Consider the following 17,394-nt stretch of genomic DNA (forward strand, 5'->3'; position numbering starts at 1 on the left):
AAATAAGGGTTCGTGTCTAAAATCCACACTTACTGTGACCAACTTAAAAGACAGAACCTCTTTCTGCTATTCTCACAGGTTGAAGTCGAAATCGGAAAAAGAACCACGCTGAACCCAGCATGTCGAAAAGGACACCTGACGACACAAGAGCGGAAATCACGGAAGTAGGAGGGATATTGAAAAGTGCGGCATATTTGAATGGACAACAGCCAAAGCCACCATATTACATGCTCCGAATACTACTGACCATGGAAAGGGGGTAATTAATTATTCATGTGAAGTTTCTGCCCAAAAACATACTGTACATTAATTCAGACTAAAAAAAACACGAGTTTTTACAAACACATTTCGAAATAACCGCGCAAACCGCTGAGACATCAAGATGACAGGTGTGCTCGTTTCATGTGACGTGAAAATGCGAGTAACTCGAATAAGTTACTCTCACGACGCATTCTCAGAATTAATCCGAGTTTAATTGTGATCTTTACGTTAGATTGTAGTTAAAATTAATAAACTAATTATCAGTACAAAACACGGACTTTCCGCTTATTAGTTTACCCGCATATAAATTTGAAACAAAAGCAAAAAAAAAAAAACGGGAGTAACACGAGGTCGTTAAAATCGATCACTGACATCCAAAATATTACCATAACCTGAGTTATTGAATATACGCAGTTTGTTTAAAAATGAAAATTAGGAAAACCGAAGAAAAGAGTTTAATATAAGTGACTTAATTGTTAACTGTAGGTTACATCGGAATGATGGAAAAAGAAAAAGGCAACGCCAATTGAAATGGAGCCAATACCGGATTAGCTAAATACAGTATTATAAACATTACAAGTAAGTTCTTGACAATTAGGTGAATGAGTGCACTGTTAAATTAATTAAAAATTGCTAAAATGCATTGAAATAACAAAATAGCTGATCATTACTAGTGCCGAAAAGTGGACGTTACACTGTATTTTTAAAAAGCCCTCACTAGAATTGGCACATGTTTGGATTAGGTATACCGCTTATTTTAACAGGTGAATTTTCTCTTTTTTGTATCTTGTTTTACGCCAATAAACAAAAGCTTCTTTTATTTTCTAATCAAATTTATGTAATTATAAGTTACTTAAACATTAGAAACAATACAAATTAAACAGAACAGTACAAACTGTAAGCTAATACGGTGTTGGCTTTTGGATATTATTATTAGGGCCTTAAATGGTAAGAAAACCACTAGTTTTAGTTCGCCGGCGTTTCGGAAAATATATTTTCTTCTTCAGGTCTCCTAATAAAAAACCACACATTGGAAACCCTCAGGAAGGAAATGTATTATCCGAAACGTCGGCGAACTAAAAGTAGTGGTTTTATTACCATTTGAAGCCCTAATAATAATACCCAAAAGCAAACACAGTATTCACACTTGCGAGGGTCAACAAATACACAAACTTTAACTACTACTAATAACTGTTGTTCCCCCTTACATCTAAAGTATCTATTCTATTCCAAATCTAATCAAAAAATATATAACTTACTTTTATACAGGGTGTCAGAAAATTTTAATATATAATTGAAAAACAAATAAATGTATTGGTTATTTGGCTAACATTGATTTTTTTCGATTGGTGCGCCCTCCTACCCGATCAGGGGCATTTTTTATCCAGTTTCTTATTGCCTTATCAATCTTATTATTGGTTGAATTGGCACAAATTGGATTTCGGCGTACGGAATCTACACCAGATATTTTTTTAATTTGATTTGCTACAAAAGTTCAAAAAGATTAATGTGTAACTTACCATAAATCAGTTTTAAAACTTTGTCCAGCTTTTGGAAACTGCCCTTTTCATTTGCTCCAATCCAGTTAGCTTTTAAAGTAAGTTCGTGTGTCAGAAAAACTTGTAACAACCTTCTTACTCTATCATTTAGATCTCTGCCGCCTAACAGACAAATTGAGGAACGCTGAAAATAACAAATTCAAAAATTGTTACGTCTACGAAAACAAACATAAAAACAAGCTTGGAAAAACGTAAATTGAATTGACTATTTCACTGGAGTCTTTTGCACTGGTAAAATGTTATAGTAACTTCTCGTTTACAGCTGGCAAAACTCCTACGTTCACATACCTGGACATAACCAAGTTGAGGGTTTTTAAGCGGAAATTTTATTTAAGTAAAATCGATGATCGATGACAAAGTTTGGAAGTTTTTTTCTAAGGTTCTGTTTCTAATTTGTCTGAGATCAGTAAAGCTGTTACTGTTTTTAATGCTTACACTATTTTTTATACGACTTCATCAAAATCATTCCAATTATTATATAAAATGAAAATATTTTATCAAATTTCCTTGGCCGGCAAAATGTTTCCTCTCATCGTAGCTTATTATATACGAATAAACATAACTTACCACTTTATTGAAAAACTCTTTGTCCTCAAGTTTAATATTTAGTTCCAAAATTTGATCATATGAATTACAAGTGACATTGGCGTCTATAGGTTCAGGTTGAAATGGAGCTGTCTCTGAGTTACTCAATTTTTGAATAATAAGTCCAACATCTTTGTTCAAATCTTGTAAGTCGCGTAGTATACGCGCTAGAATATCTGGAAAACATGAAAAAATGGACTAAGTTATAATATAGTTATTCTTATTACTTCTGATGTGCCAATTTAGTGGGGCGTCCATAATCCAAACAAAGTGAAATTGACGGTGTTTCAGATCACTGTTAAATAGCACAAAAATTTGAACAAATTAATTTATTTGGTATAAAAAATAGAATTTAAAAAAAATAATAAATCATAAATTAAATTAAATCATATAATAATGCTGAATTCAATATATTGTCACGTTAAGGGTTGGTTGAGGGGGAAGAATACGCAGGATTCCACAGGTAACCCACTTTTATTACGTTATAGTGCCTTATAGTCTAGTTAGTTATCTTACCCCCAGATGGCCAAGATGGCAGGGAGCATGATGTGAAACTGGCTAGGCTGTAGATATACGGAGGGCAGCGCTTTAGCGGTGGTGAATGAACCCTAGACTTAGGTCCGAGGGCATTCACCGAGCCGGCAAAGACGTGAAGAACCTAACAAAGGGAGGTAAGTTGGAACGGCAACTTAAGCTGCGCGCCCACACTATTTCCTTTGCTAGGGCTGATCTAGGGTGTGGCACTTGGTCACCTACTGCTCCACGTTAAGTTCCACAATAGGCATACCCAGACTAACCCGGAGATCAGTCGGTGACTTCCCTCTGGGGAAGACCTCAGAGTTCGGTAATCTGTACGTGCTTTTGGTGCAGTATTTATACTCACATCATGACCCCAATTCGCCAATCTTGCTGACACAAACATTGTACTGGGGGAGACCGGGGCAACTTAGGGTAACGGCACCTAGCGTAATCTTTATATTACAATATTATTGAATCATATCAATGATTATTGATTCATGATTGGCGTTCTAATCTAATTATCTAATTTACAGAACAAAATAAATTAAAATATTTATAAAGTTTGGCTATATGTTTGTACTTACTTTGATGCTTCTCACAATGACAGACATTATGTTGAACGGTTTTAGTGGGAACAGGCAAATTAACTTCAGTTAATTTAGGTATGGTTGTAAATGCGGGTGGTTTAGGTGGGACTGGTATTTTATCATCTGTTTCATCAAAATCTGAATACACATAATCTGAATTGCGGTGCATTCGAGTTTTAACTGAAATATTGTTTTCAAGTAGTACTGCTGCCTCCACATCGGTTTCAGCTTCTTCCAATTCTCGAAGTTTATGGGTCGCTTTGTGATAGTCAGCTAAAACGCACAAGGTTTCCAGATGCTTAAAATGACTTCTAGATTATTAGGTTCAACTTACTGTCATGAAATTTGACTATTGCTACGCATTTCACACATTTATCCAGGTTTAGAGGTGTATGAGTTTTGACAGCTTTTTCTCTTGACAGGGTTGATTTTAAATACGTTGGCCAAGTGCAATATAAAATTTTATTTTCTACAACTAGCCAGGTGCTTGATATCAGGGCCATTGACACAATTCCATTTGTAGATTCTTCCGGGAAATCAACAATAACACATGATCTATAAAATACATAATTTTTAACACAAGAGACAAAATACCTCGGAAAATACAAAAACTTTATTTTAAATTCATTGTAACAACAAAAGGCCAAAATTTCAGTTTAGTATGTATGTAAAGTAACTTTATTATATCTACGTTAATACACATCTAATATGAGACACATTACACATTTTGCCCTACACAATTAATTAGTTGTGTTAAAAACCCCACTCACTTTTTTTTTGAAAAAAGTTTACTATGGCAAAAATCAAGGTAAAATACTATGATTAGTAGTAAATTTTTTAAATGTGACAATTGGAAGCACCCATAGAAGCATATGTCAATTCACATTTCTATTAATTACATTGTTAACGTCATCCCATTATTCTATTATTTTTGTTATATGTAAAAACCTTAGCAGGGGAATCTGAGTAGGATAAATTGAAAAATATATAAATGTGTTATTAATAAATCAGTTTGTTTTGCACCTTAAAAAAACTGCAAAATAGGTCTACTCCACAAGATTACTGTGTTTGTAAGTAAGTGAATTTTGAAATTACATTTTGCTATAAGTTGAAATAAAATCAAATATTTGTTTCTAATTCTTTGATAAGTTCTTCTCTCTAATTCTCTAGTTCTTTGATAATTCTAAAATAGTCAAAACACATGTCAAAAATTTGACAATGTCAATTTTGATATCACATTCTGACGACTCAGAAAAAATGCTACAACTTTGATAAACTATGCTGTCAGATCAAAACTAATGGAGTTAGCTATTGAGTAAAATATAAAGAATCACCCTGTACTTACATCTATAAATATAACAACTCAATAAAAAATGTTTCTGATTCACCTCTAATACATAAAAATGTTTTTCCTTCTCAAAGGCCGTGAATTAAAGGACAACAAAAGTATGTATTTTCCTCGGAATTTTCTCCTTGAGGTAATAACATTCCCTTACATTTAATTTTCTCATGTGAAAAAGTTATATCAATTTGACTAAGGACAACTTTATACATATAATAGCATAAAACTACTATTTGTAGGATAAGACACAAATGGTTCTAATATTAAAAGTTTTTTCCCTAAAATAAAAATATGGCAATTTTCAACATAGATGTTACAAATCTGTTGTAAACTCTGATTAACTTTCCTTAAAAATCGTTTTAGACACCCAAGATAATTCTCAAAAGCAAAACTGTTTACATTATTTAAGGATCCAAATTTAATGGCATCAGCTGCCAATTAAACACAAAATTCAATTCCATAGATGTGAACAGAATGAGACACAAATAATTTAAGCAAGTTATCTGCATAAGAGTTATACAGGCCATTTAATTCAGTGTTTAACAAGATTGTCAGACCATACTTTAATAGCATCATATGTGAGAATACAGAATTAGACAAAATATCACCAAGAAGTGGTATTATATACAATAAAAATTGTCTGAACTCTGTAGCTTTCCAGTGCTCTAATTCTTTCAAACTTCTAGGTTGTAGATTAAATTCACAAGGCCAAACTGTTTTGTATATTTTAAGTCGATTTTCCAGAAGTTGCAATTTCTCTGGTGTTAATCGATATAACCTGCTACCATCCCTCCACAAAAACAATAACTTTCTCATAACCCCCAAACAAACACAATGCATATAGTCTACTGGGAAACTTGATACCATTCCAACACCTAGGGCACATATAGGAGTTACACTTTTATGGTAATTACCATATTTTCCATCAAGAAAATCTTCATCTTGTCTGAGGGGCGCACTAGAATCTGAAAAGACCATTCGACGAACAAATCTTCTTTTGACAGTACATTTGTCACATCCATGATATGAATTAAAGCTCATTGTAGCCTTCACATAAGCTTGTGCTGGTGCATCACAGCAAAATGACCTACACTCAATGTCAATAAACTTATGGTTCGTAATTTTTAATTTGTTTATTTTCAGGTCATTAACTTACTACTACAAAATCTTCAAAAAACTCATTTAGAGGAGGTTTTGATGGGCCACAGTAGAGTGCTACAATAAAAGGTGGTAATTAGATATTTTGCACAAAATAGGCCAAAAGTTTTGCTTTGTGCTCTTGTGAATAGGCAAGCCATCTATGTTAAAATCTAAAACACATAAAACAGGATTTGAAACATGTTTGAGGACCTCATATTTATTAAACAATTTTCTAATTTGATTTGAAAGACCAAAATAATGATATGAACCATCACCCATATTCTTTATGTCAATTTGTCTAGGAGTTTGTAAAATAGTTCGAGCATCTTTTGGCAAATTACTGATGGATTTGTGGAAAACCATTGCAACAACTCATTAATGGCAGAGTCTGTTACATTATTTTTAAGTGACCAGTGTTTTAAAAATGTTATACTTTCTTGAGAAGAAGAAGTTGTAGTAGAGATTATATTTTTATTATCACCAGGCTCATCATCACTATACTCCTCATTATCTGAATTACTTTCACTCGAGCTTTCGATAAAAATTGTATGGACTCAGAAGATAAACTTTCAGTCTCACTTAAAACAAATGATTGATTGGTTGTAGCCTCCAAAGATTGGTTCTGATAGTTCCCCCACAAAAGTAGTCTTAGTACTTATTTCAGAAAGTGATATGGGCAAAAAATTATTCTGAGATGAGTTGGAAGAACTAGTTTCCTGAATAATTTCTAAATTACTAGCAACATCGTTGACAATAGAGGAATGCTTTGCAGAACTATTAAATGTTGCTGTACTTTTCACAGGAGAACAATCGCCTAACACACATTTCACCTGCTTGGCAATTATTCGCCTTTCCTGTCTTTTACTGAGGTGTTTTTTTATTAATAATCATGGTTATTTAAAGGCAGCGAATCGAAAAAGCCAAAAAAACTTAATGAAGACAAAACTTTAGTGTTCAAAACCTAGGTTACTTAGGGTACTTACGTTTCTGATTCAAAGCTTGACATCGTAGCGTAAAATGCACAACACACACTATCAAACAATTCTAAAGCATACATAAAAATAAAATACAATTTACAATTAAAATAGATTAATTTAACCAATTTAACTATCCACTAAACAAGGTGACGCCGGCCGGCAAACGAAACGAGTTTGTCAATAGTGTTACACACGTCAACATATTGCGGGAAAATCAAACTATTTGTGAAACGATCGGCTTTACGAATGACCGAACGCGATCCGAAATTGTCCCGAAAGTACTAAAATGGCCCCTGAGCTATAGAAGAAAGCCGAAGGCGCACCGCCAGAGGTGAGATATCTGTAGTTTATATCCGGAAAACCGGTACACGTTCCGCTTCTGATTTGAAAGAGGCAATATTTGCCATAAGAAAACTGCTTGTGCCGCCGTTCGGCCGCTTACTTGCCAAACGGCTTGTGTTTGCTGGGAAGTCTTAACTACTGTAAGTTATATACCTTTTTCCATTGTTCACCAGTTTTTTGGGTACCTCCAATAGAATTTATAGCCTTTGCAGCTTGTTCCCAAGATTGTCTTTTTAAATTTGGGGTACCTTTTCCCCACTTTAAAACCTCAGAACTTTCTAGCTCAGTTAGAAGTTGAATATATTGCTGTCTTGAGGCTTTCTTAGACATACCTAAAATTGATTTAAAAATTAAGTTTGGTACTTTATCCTAATTTTGAATTAAGTATTTACCGTTGCCGGGAAAAAAACTGAAAAACACCAAAAGCCGTTTAAAATTTACATAATTTGTGAGATTGGGTCGGTACTTCTCCGTCTGGTTTGGTCTGGCCATAACACAAATGCAATGTTGCCATAGTGAAGCTTGAAATTTTATCAATCAATTGTAACCTACAGTTTTTTTAATCAATTGTCCTTAGTGCGTATCTATGTACAGTGCGTTTTTTTTAACGCGCGACGTAGGATTTTACGTGTTAAATTTTTAAGCCCATGTTAGACTATGTTGTTTTGAAACTACAAGTGTAAAACTTGACGAGTGTGTGTTTAGTACCTTAAAGCTTAAGTAAGTTTACCAATTTGGTCTAAAAAGTGTTTACAAACTAACGAAAAATAATCTTTTTTCGAAAAGATTTTATCTTTCTATGCTCCCTGTATACATGGTAAATGCTTGTTGTTTTTGATACTGTCACAGCAGGTAGCAGGTAAAATTTGGTGTAGAAAGTAAAACAGGGTGGTCAAAATGCGAATATTAACTTTATATCAAGAATTAAGTACAGAAGAAGTATTTTTTTAAATAAATTGTTCAAATTGACCTCCGTTTGAAACCAAACAGTACCCCAAACGATCATAAAATGCCCTTTTGACGTTATTAATAAATATGTCACTCTACCTGCTACCTACCCTGCCAGTATCAAAAACAACAAGCACCTACCATGCATACAGGGAGCATGGAAAGATAAAATCTTTTCGAAAAAAGATGATTTCACGTTAGTTTGTAAACACTTTTTAGACCGAATTGGTAAACTTACTTAAGCTTCAGGGTACCAAACACACACCCGTCAAGTTTAACACTTGTAGTTCCAAAACAACATGGTCTAACATGAGCTTAAAAATTTAACACGTAAAATCTTATGTTGCTGTACTGTATGTGACCAAAAATGTAAATAGTGGTCAATTTTCATTGAAATTATTTCAATATTGATATTAAGTTAATGGATTTACGGCATAAGGCTGAACATCTGCCTATCAAGTACTATAATTGTAAAGAAAACATCTTTGTGCTGCTGCAATGTTCTTTTAAAACAATAAATCCAATTCTTAATAAATATACATTTTTAGATATTTCGTTTAGTCGAACTTACCCCTTCCTATAAATACCATCTCAGAAGAATGTAATGTCTCCACTCTGTGAAGATGGACTATCAAATAGTAATACCAAACCACGAACAACGCCTGTAATTCCTTGGGTATTAAGTGCATATTGTGCACCCGAGCATCCACTGTGACGTCACCCGGCGTATCGCATTGAGAAAACAAGTTCCGCTGATAGGCCAACTTGGATCTGTTGTGATGTCAAATGCCAACTTGTCACTTAGCTTTTGTTTTGTTTGTTGTGTTGTGTCAGAAAAATTAACATGCAGCTAAAATAATTGTATTTTTATTACAATAGTCTAATAATTGGTGAAGATTATACACTGAATTCAAGTAAATGTATATTTTTCAATGGTCATAATGCACACAACGCCTGCTAGCCCAGGTAAGATTACAATGACAATTAGGCAATTTCATACCTAACCTGAATAATCTTTGCTGATGCATCCCTTGTATACGTTACTAAAAATTTGTCTAGTCTGACAATTTTTTAAGGGTGGTTCAACTAACAAATTGGGCCTATTTCACAGATCTGTATCCTGTATATGCTGAATACTTCACTACTTTTCCATGTGGATGAGAAAATATAACTTTTATGAAGAAATTGACCTAAGCGAAGAACAAATTACCCACTAAGAAGATTGCAACATATCAATCAAGTTGAAGAGTGAAATGGTGTGCAATGGGATCAACTAAGTACTTACATTAGAACAGTGAATAAAAAAGCAAGGTTTAAGGTCAGTACATTGATTCTACTTAAATTAACATTCAAATGAAAACCAATGCAGTTTTCATAATTGTTTTATGTTTAATAATTATCATTGTACACTTTAGTAAACGACATTGCTCAACATTAAGTTAATATGTATTATACAATGTCTTTGTAAAGTAAGTACTGCATAAATTTGATGAAATGGAAGGGACTTAAGCCTAGTTTATAAAACAAAATTTAATTTTAGTAATAGTATTAATATTAGGACTAAGAATAGAATCAATGCTTATGACCCAAAGAGTTTGTAAAAAAAATAATTAATTTTTAGTGTTAGTAATAACTGAATTCACTTAAAAACTAAAATTTTTTTATGGCTAATACTAAAATTAAATCTTTTTGCCCTTTTTGGAACTGCAGTTTGGTTAACCTGGCATTGACAGATAAATATTATCACAAAAGTGATAGTTTTTAGGTACAGGGTGATTGATTGAATTTTGACCACCCCCTTAACTTTCTTAATTTTGATTTTAGCAAAAAACAGTTAAATACAAAACTAGTAGATATTTAGGTCTACTTTATTTTTAGATAAACAGTTATTATACAGGGTGTCCCAAATTTGAGTAATAAACCAAACTTATGTTTTTTTAAATACGATGACCAACTTTTTATACGATATTTGAATTCTACATCAAATTCTAGGCCTAATTGATGTAAAATGTCTGTATTGATATTCAAATGTTTTCGCAGCAGAGTCCTTGATTGATTGAAATTTAACCACCCCCTTAACTTCCGTATTTTTGATTTTAGTAAAAAAACTAGTTGTAGCAACAGTTATAGATATTTGGGTCTACTTTTACTCTTATATAAATAGTTATTATACAGGCTGCCCCAAATTTGAGTAACTAAATTAAACTTTAATCACATAGTCGAGGAAACATTGTTAAAGTAACAGATGCTGCGGAAGCAGTTGAGTATCGATACAGACATTTTACATCAATTCCTAAAATTTGACTGTAGAATGCAAATATCGGATAAAAAGTTGGTCATTGTATTTAAAAAAACATAAGTTTGGTTTGTTACTCAAATTTGGGACACCCTGTATAATAACTGTTTATCTAAGAATAAAGTAGACCTAAATATCTTCTAGTTTTGTATTTAACGTTTTTTGCTAAAATCAAAATTAAAGAAGTTAAGGGGGTGGTCAAAATTCAACCAATCAACGACAGCTGCTGCGGAAACAGTTGAATATCGATACAGACATTTTACATCAATTAGGCCTAGAATTTGATGTAGAATTCAAATATTGAATAAAAAGTTGGTCATCGTATTTAAAAAAACATAAGTTTGGTTTATTACTCAAATTTGGGACACCCTGTATAATAACTGTTTATCTAAAAATAAAGTAGACCTAAATATCTACTGGTTTTGTATTTAACGTTTTTTGCTAAAATCAAAATTAAGAAAGTTAAGGGGGTGGTCAAAATTCAATCAATCACCCTGTACATTATTTTATTAACTTTTTTGTTTTTGTTTTGGGTTCCAGCTTAAAGAAAAAGGATTGCAGCTACAAGCTACAACTTTTTATTTAATATTTACTATTTATGTACTGGCACTTGTCAGTCTATATGTTATGTAATAACCTACATATACTTATCATTTATAATCACCTTCAATTTTTACAGTGAATACTAATACTTGAACTAAATTTCTCAACTGGTACACCCACTCAATAAAAAGGGCTGTACTTTTTCGAAAACACTTGGAACCTTGTTTTTATAGGATGTTTTGGATTCTACAAACAATTCTTAACATATTTCATGCAACATAGTCCATACTGATATTCAATTGTTTTTAAACAAATGTCAAATACACTTTTCAAAATTATAAGTCCCAAAACTTTTACGTAAAAAAATTGAAAAAAATTAAAATCAGCTATTCAAAATGAACTCTATGGACTGTTACAATAACCAAGACGGTTTATTATCTTTTTACATTTTTTTTTAAATGTCATACATAATTTTTGAAGATGTTAATCTGACTTTTGGAAAATTATTGGTTTCAAATTATCAATATTTACAGGACAATTGTGGTACAAGTTGCATAGAACAATACTTAGGATTGGTTGTTTCTAGAATCCAAATTATAGAATAATAAAGAAGTGTTGCCATTTGAAAGATTAAAAATATTTTAAATACCCAGTTTTTGGGCCCTGTATAATTTCAATTCATACAACACAAGCAGCGGTTAATAAAATTAGAAACATAGGGGTCCGAGAATTTTTGTGAAAAGGTAGTCTTTTTAATTTTATTGAACTTAGTTATGCATGTTACAAAAGCACTGTATGTAGTGTTATCTAAATGCATGTTTGAAGGAACAGTAATAATCTAATTCATATAAGTGTCAATTCTTCAGATCAAATGATGGCTACGAAGTTACTTACATGATACAACATTTGCTTATCTAGTACAATAATTGTAAAGCAAACATACAGGGTGTACAAACTCAATGCATTGGCATTGCTATCAGAAAGTATAGTTGATAGAGATTTAGTTAAATGGAGGCAAAGTTGCGCATTTTATTGATAAATAATTTGGTAAAAAAAATTCAAAAAAGTTTTATTACATCCGGAGATATCCGACAAAAACCGGAAAACTCAAATTTCTGGTTTATTTTTTTACCACTTTAATCAATGGCACCTTCCGGGGGCGCTTTTTTATGCTCTTCAAGAAAATAGTTTTAGGTTTTAGCTCCGACATTTCTTTTTTTAAATACCAACATCAACTTCAAATTTTCAAATACGGACCTCAACTTTTTATTTCATTTTTCAGTAGCCACAGACCTTCTGAAACTAATAATGTGTCACACTTCAAAAAAATATACCTAGTGTACCTACTCGTATTATGTATTTGGTATTTTAAGATTTTTAAAAAAATTAAGCAATTGAAATTGATATGTTGTCATAACGAGTAGATAATTTAGTTTTATATAATTTAATAATTAGGTTCATTGCTCCTTCGAAAAAGAGAGAGAGTTTCTTATGGTACTTTTCATTTACAAAAAAATATGTTTTTGGTTAGTTATTTATTTTTCGGATACTCACATGTTTGAATTCGAGGTTGAGTTTTGATGAAACAACTTAATCATATCAAACTAAATTATTTACTAATTATGATAACATGAATTTCAAATGCATATTTGAAAAAAAAAACAAATACCTACCTAAGTACACTAGGTATAATTTTTTGACAAGTGTGGCACATCATTATTTTTGGTAGGTTGGTAGCTACTAAAAAAACGAAATCAAAAGTCCCAGTCCGTATTTTAAAATATTAAGTTGATGATGGTATCTATAAGACGAAACGTTGTATCTAAATACAAACATTATTTTCTTAAATAGCATAAATTAATGCCTCCAGAAGGTGCAATTGATTGAATAAAATGAATTTCCAAAATAATCAATAATAAAGTGGTAAAAAAATAAAATAGAAATTTGATTAATTGTTTTTGTTGGATATCTCCGGATGTAATGAAATTTTTTAAAATTATTTTTTACCAGATTATTTAGCATTAAAATGCGCAACTTTGCCTCCATTTAACTAAAGCTCGATCAACTATACTTTCTGAGATAGCAATGCTAATGCATCTAATTTGTAACACCCTGTATTTGTGCAGCTGCAATGTTTTTTTTAACAATCCAATACTTAATGAAATTCAATTTTTTGATATTTTGATTATTTGAGCTTACCATTTTCTATAAATATGGTATGTCTCAGATGGGAAGTAGTGCGTACATTCTGTGAAAATAGATTTCTAGTTTCTACTATTCAATGTAAAAAATAATATAAAAAGTTTTAAGTGCATATTGTGCATTATTTCAATTTGAGGAAACAAATTTAGCTGATTATGCCATGTTTAATCTGTTATGTCAACTAAAGTTCGAATTTGTCACTTTGCTTTTGGTTTTATTTTGTTATGTCAAACAGATTCCCATGCAGTTAAAATAGTTATATTTTTAATTTTAATACAATACTTCAATAATAGTTGAAAATTATACACTAAAATCAAGTAAATGTATATTTTTTGAAGGACATAGAGCCTGCTGGTCTAAGTAAGATTACAATGCCAATTTCAAACTTCCTAGGTATTTAACCCTGCTGATGCATCATTAATACACATTTTTCTCGTCTGGTATTTTTTAAGTATACTTCAAGTAGCAAATTAGGCCTATCTTACAGATCTGTATCTCGTATATGCTGAATACTTCACTACTTTATCATGTGGGTGAGAAAGCATAACTTTTATAAAGAAATTGACTTAAACAAATTAGACTCAAATTACCCACTAAGAAGTACTACATTAGAACAGTGCATAAAAGAGCAAGTTTTAATGTTAGTTAACTAACTAGCAGTGTTTTTAAAACCAAGTAAATTCTTCTGAATTTTTAGATAATTTGATTATTCAAGCTATTCCCTTTCTATAAATAATATATCAGATAGACAGGAATTAACAGTAAAGGTGATTTGATTATTTTTATTAGAGTAAACTATTTGGGTAGCTACAAAAAGTATCTTGTAAAGCTGTGACAGTCCAAATTTTCTTTGTTTTCTAATGTAACACCCTCTATATTATTGAATTTTTGAATTTACTCATTGATTGATTAATCAGGAAGACTTGTTACATCTAGCGCGCACCGTTTTGTGATCTTTGTTTTTTATAAGCTATGTGATAATGTCAGTTTTAATTTAAGCTGGGCAATTTTTTTTGTTTTGACTATGCATTGTTTTGACTTGTTTTGACTATGCAGGGTGGTGCATAAATTCGTGGCAGATAAAATATTGGTATTTTTAAATAGAACCACATTTTTTAATACATTTTCAATTCTACATTTAATTCTAAAACTTACAAATTCGATGCATTAGCATTGCCATCTCAGAAACTATTGTTGATAGAGCTTTATTTAAATGGAGGCAACGTTGAGCATTTTATTACTAAATAATTTGGTAAAAAAAATTTAAAATTTTTTATTACATCCGAAGTAAATTCCAAAATAATCATTAATAAAGTGGTACAAAACAAATAGAAATTTGACTTTTTCGGTTTTTGTCGGAAATCTCCGGATGTAATGAACAGTTTTTGATTTTTTTTTAGGTATTTAGCTGAAATCAATTAAAACACGTTGACGTTTTTTATGTTCTTGTCGTAATATTATTTTCTTTGTTTCAGATATTCTCCCGGTGAAGCGAGATGCTTAAAAAGTCGTACAGGGGAACGCTGAAATTCTTATTTATTTTTCTAATAAACTAAAGGTTGGGGCGCGGGGTTTTGGGTAGTTTTATTTTCTATTTCGATTTGCTGTTATGTCATATGCAGCTTTTTCCTATCCGCAATATCTGGCCTCATAATTTTTATTTAATGTCCGACTATATGGTGATGTATTTGAAAAATTGTCATTTCTTTAAATATCAACCTACGCATGGCGAACTGAGTAACTGTGCAGAAGTTGACATTGGAATTGAACCAGACCAGCAATCAGTCATTAATATCTATCAAACGTACAATTTATTTTCCAACTGATTAATATCCTACAGCAAAATTAACTTTTTGTGTCTTCCCAGTTCCGATTTATATCGAAGAATCAACCTTTTATTGTAAAGTTTGCGTGTGGAACCAAACTAAGTAAAAAGTGAATTGACCAAGTTTAATTTAGTTAAGTGCAGTGAAAAGTAATAGTACAATTAACATGTGAATAAAAGCAATTAACAACAACTGAACTAATCTAATCTAGACCTAATAAGAGAGAGCCGCCAAAAGTCATAACTGTCTATTGTCACTTTACCGTCACACTTCACTAAAAGACAGCTACAACATTGTTGCCAATTCACATACAATCAACACTTCCCCTCAATACAATAATTAAAACAAACCAAATCAGAATACATTCATGTTTAAAACATGTTTAGAAAACAAGTTACATGATAAACTTTTTGTTAATACATCAACAACCTGATTATTTGTGTCTACATACATGACCTTAAGTACATTATCAGTGATCAAGTCTTTAATATAGTTAAACTTTACATCTACATGTTTTAGCCTTTTATGTTCAAACTTGGTTGTCAGTCGCATGCAAGATTGGTCCGTCTTTTGGAAACTCAAATCCTCCAATAAACTTACCAACCATACTCCTTCTTTTGCAGCTTCACACAATGCTACAAACTCTGCCTCAGTAGATGACAACGCCACAGTTGACTGTTTTCTTGTTGTCCAAGATACTACACAACCAAAAATCTTGAATAGATATCCAGTTGTGGATTTTCTTCCTTCTAGATCACCTGCCCAATCTGCATCTGCATAGCCAACTAGCAGATTATTATCATCATTTGGATAAAATAACTTATATTCTACCGTTCCTTGGAGATATCTCAAGATTCTTTTCAGTTTTTGCCAAAGTAGTTGTGAAGGTTTTGATTGAAATCTACTACACAAGTTTACTGCAAAACAAATATCTGGCCTAGTCGCCAACATCAAATACATTAAAGAACCTATTAATTGTCGTATAGGCCAGTTCTCTTCACTTGACTGATTTTCAGTATCAGTACACTCATTAATCTCAAAACCTCCAACTTCCATTGGTGTTTTCATTGGTTTGCAGTTACTCATATTAAAACGACGTAAAATGGACTCAATATAACTTTTCTGACATAAACACATACCTTTTTCATCAAATTTAATATTTATTCCCAAGAAATTCTTTAGTTTTCCCATAATTTGTATCTCAAACTTGTTCTGTAATTTTACTTTTAAATAACACACACAGAGATAATCACATTTATCTCTCTTTTGTTATCACTGACAATTATTATATCATCAACATATAACAGCAAATAGATGTTTGATTCACTAAGTTTCTTCAGATAAAGACATGGATCACTATTAGACTTTATAAATTGTTCACTTCTGATGAAACAATCAAATTCATTCATTTTGTTCCAGCAAAAAGGTGCAGGCTTAAGACCATATAGAGCCTTATTTAATCTGCAAACTTTCCCTGCATTTTGGAATCCTTCAGGTATCGACATATATATTTCCTCTTCAATTTCCCCGTGCAAAAATGCAGACTTTACATCAAGTTGCTCTATGTGATAATGCTTAAAATTTGAAACAGCAAGCAAAGTCCTTAACGTTGTTAATCTTGCAACTGGTGCATAAGTCTCATTATAGTCAAAGCCCTCTTGTTGCAAGAAACCACGTGCTACTAGTCTTGCCTTATATTTTAATATATTTCCTTGTTCATCCCTTTTAATTCTAAACACCCACTTGCAGTTTATTAGTTTCTTATGTGGTGAATTTTTGCTATATGTCCATGTTTTATTACGATTTAGGGATTCAATCTCCTCTTCAATGGCATTGAGCCAAAAGACTCGATCTGACCTTTCTTCAATCTCACTGTAATTTCTGGGTACTTCATCCACAAATAATGTTGCATTTAAAGCCATATGTTCAATATCTTCATGATCAACATAATCATTTAAATAATTTGGTCTTCATCTTAATCTATTACTTTAAACTTTTATTGTCATTAATCCCATTATCACTGTCTGATTCCTCACCATTTTGAGGTTCTTCATAATCATGTGTTTCACCAATCTTATCATCTTTTTCTTTATCCAATTCTAAGTTTTCTTGAAGATCAAATCTTTCATTTGAGTCACACACTTTATTTATAAAAGTAATTGTATCATTGTTCAAGTTTTTTATGTTATGACTCCATCAAAAGTAACATTTCTGGCTAAAGTTATATTTTTATTTACAGGATCCCATAGACGATAACCATTATCTGA

At 31.8% G+C, this 17,394-nt stretch overlaps 2 long non-coding RNA genes across 2 annotated transcripts; one reads left to right on the forward strand and one right to left on the reverse strand.

The window, feature by feature from the left end:
• Nucleotides 1-1,577: 1,577 nt before the first annotated feature.
• On the reverse strand, nucleotides 1,578-2,598 carry LOC145739691 (uncharacterized). Its single transcript, XR_014181176.1, has 3 exons — nucleotides 2,388-2,598; nucleotides 1,782-1,944; nucleotides 1,578-1,716 (listed from the first exon to the last, which is right to left on the reverse strand). It is a non-coding gene; the product is annotated as an uncharacterized LOC145739691 (long non-coding RNA).
• Nucleotides 2,599-9,085: 6,487 nt separating this feature from the next.
• On the forward strand, nucleotides 9,086-15,636 carry LOC145739687 (uncharacterized). Its single transcript, XR_014181169.1, has 3 exons — nucleotides 9,086-9,226; nucleotides 9,372-9,578; nucleotides 14,777-15,636. It is a non-coding gene; the product is annotated as an uncharacterized LOC145739687 (long non-coding RNA).
• Nucleotides 15,637-17,394: the final 1,758 nt, after the last annotated feature.

The sequence above is a fragment of the Ips typographus genome, unplaced genomic scaffold, assembly GCF_016097725.1.
Source record: "Ips typographus isolate SLU unplaced genomic scaffold, UJ_Ityp_2.0 IpsContig34, whole genome shotgun sequence".
In the NCBI taxonomy this organism is placed as follows: Eukaryota; Metazoa; Arthropoda; class Insecta; order Coleoptera; family Curculionidae; genus Ips; species Ips typographus.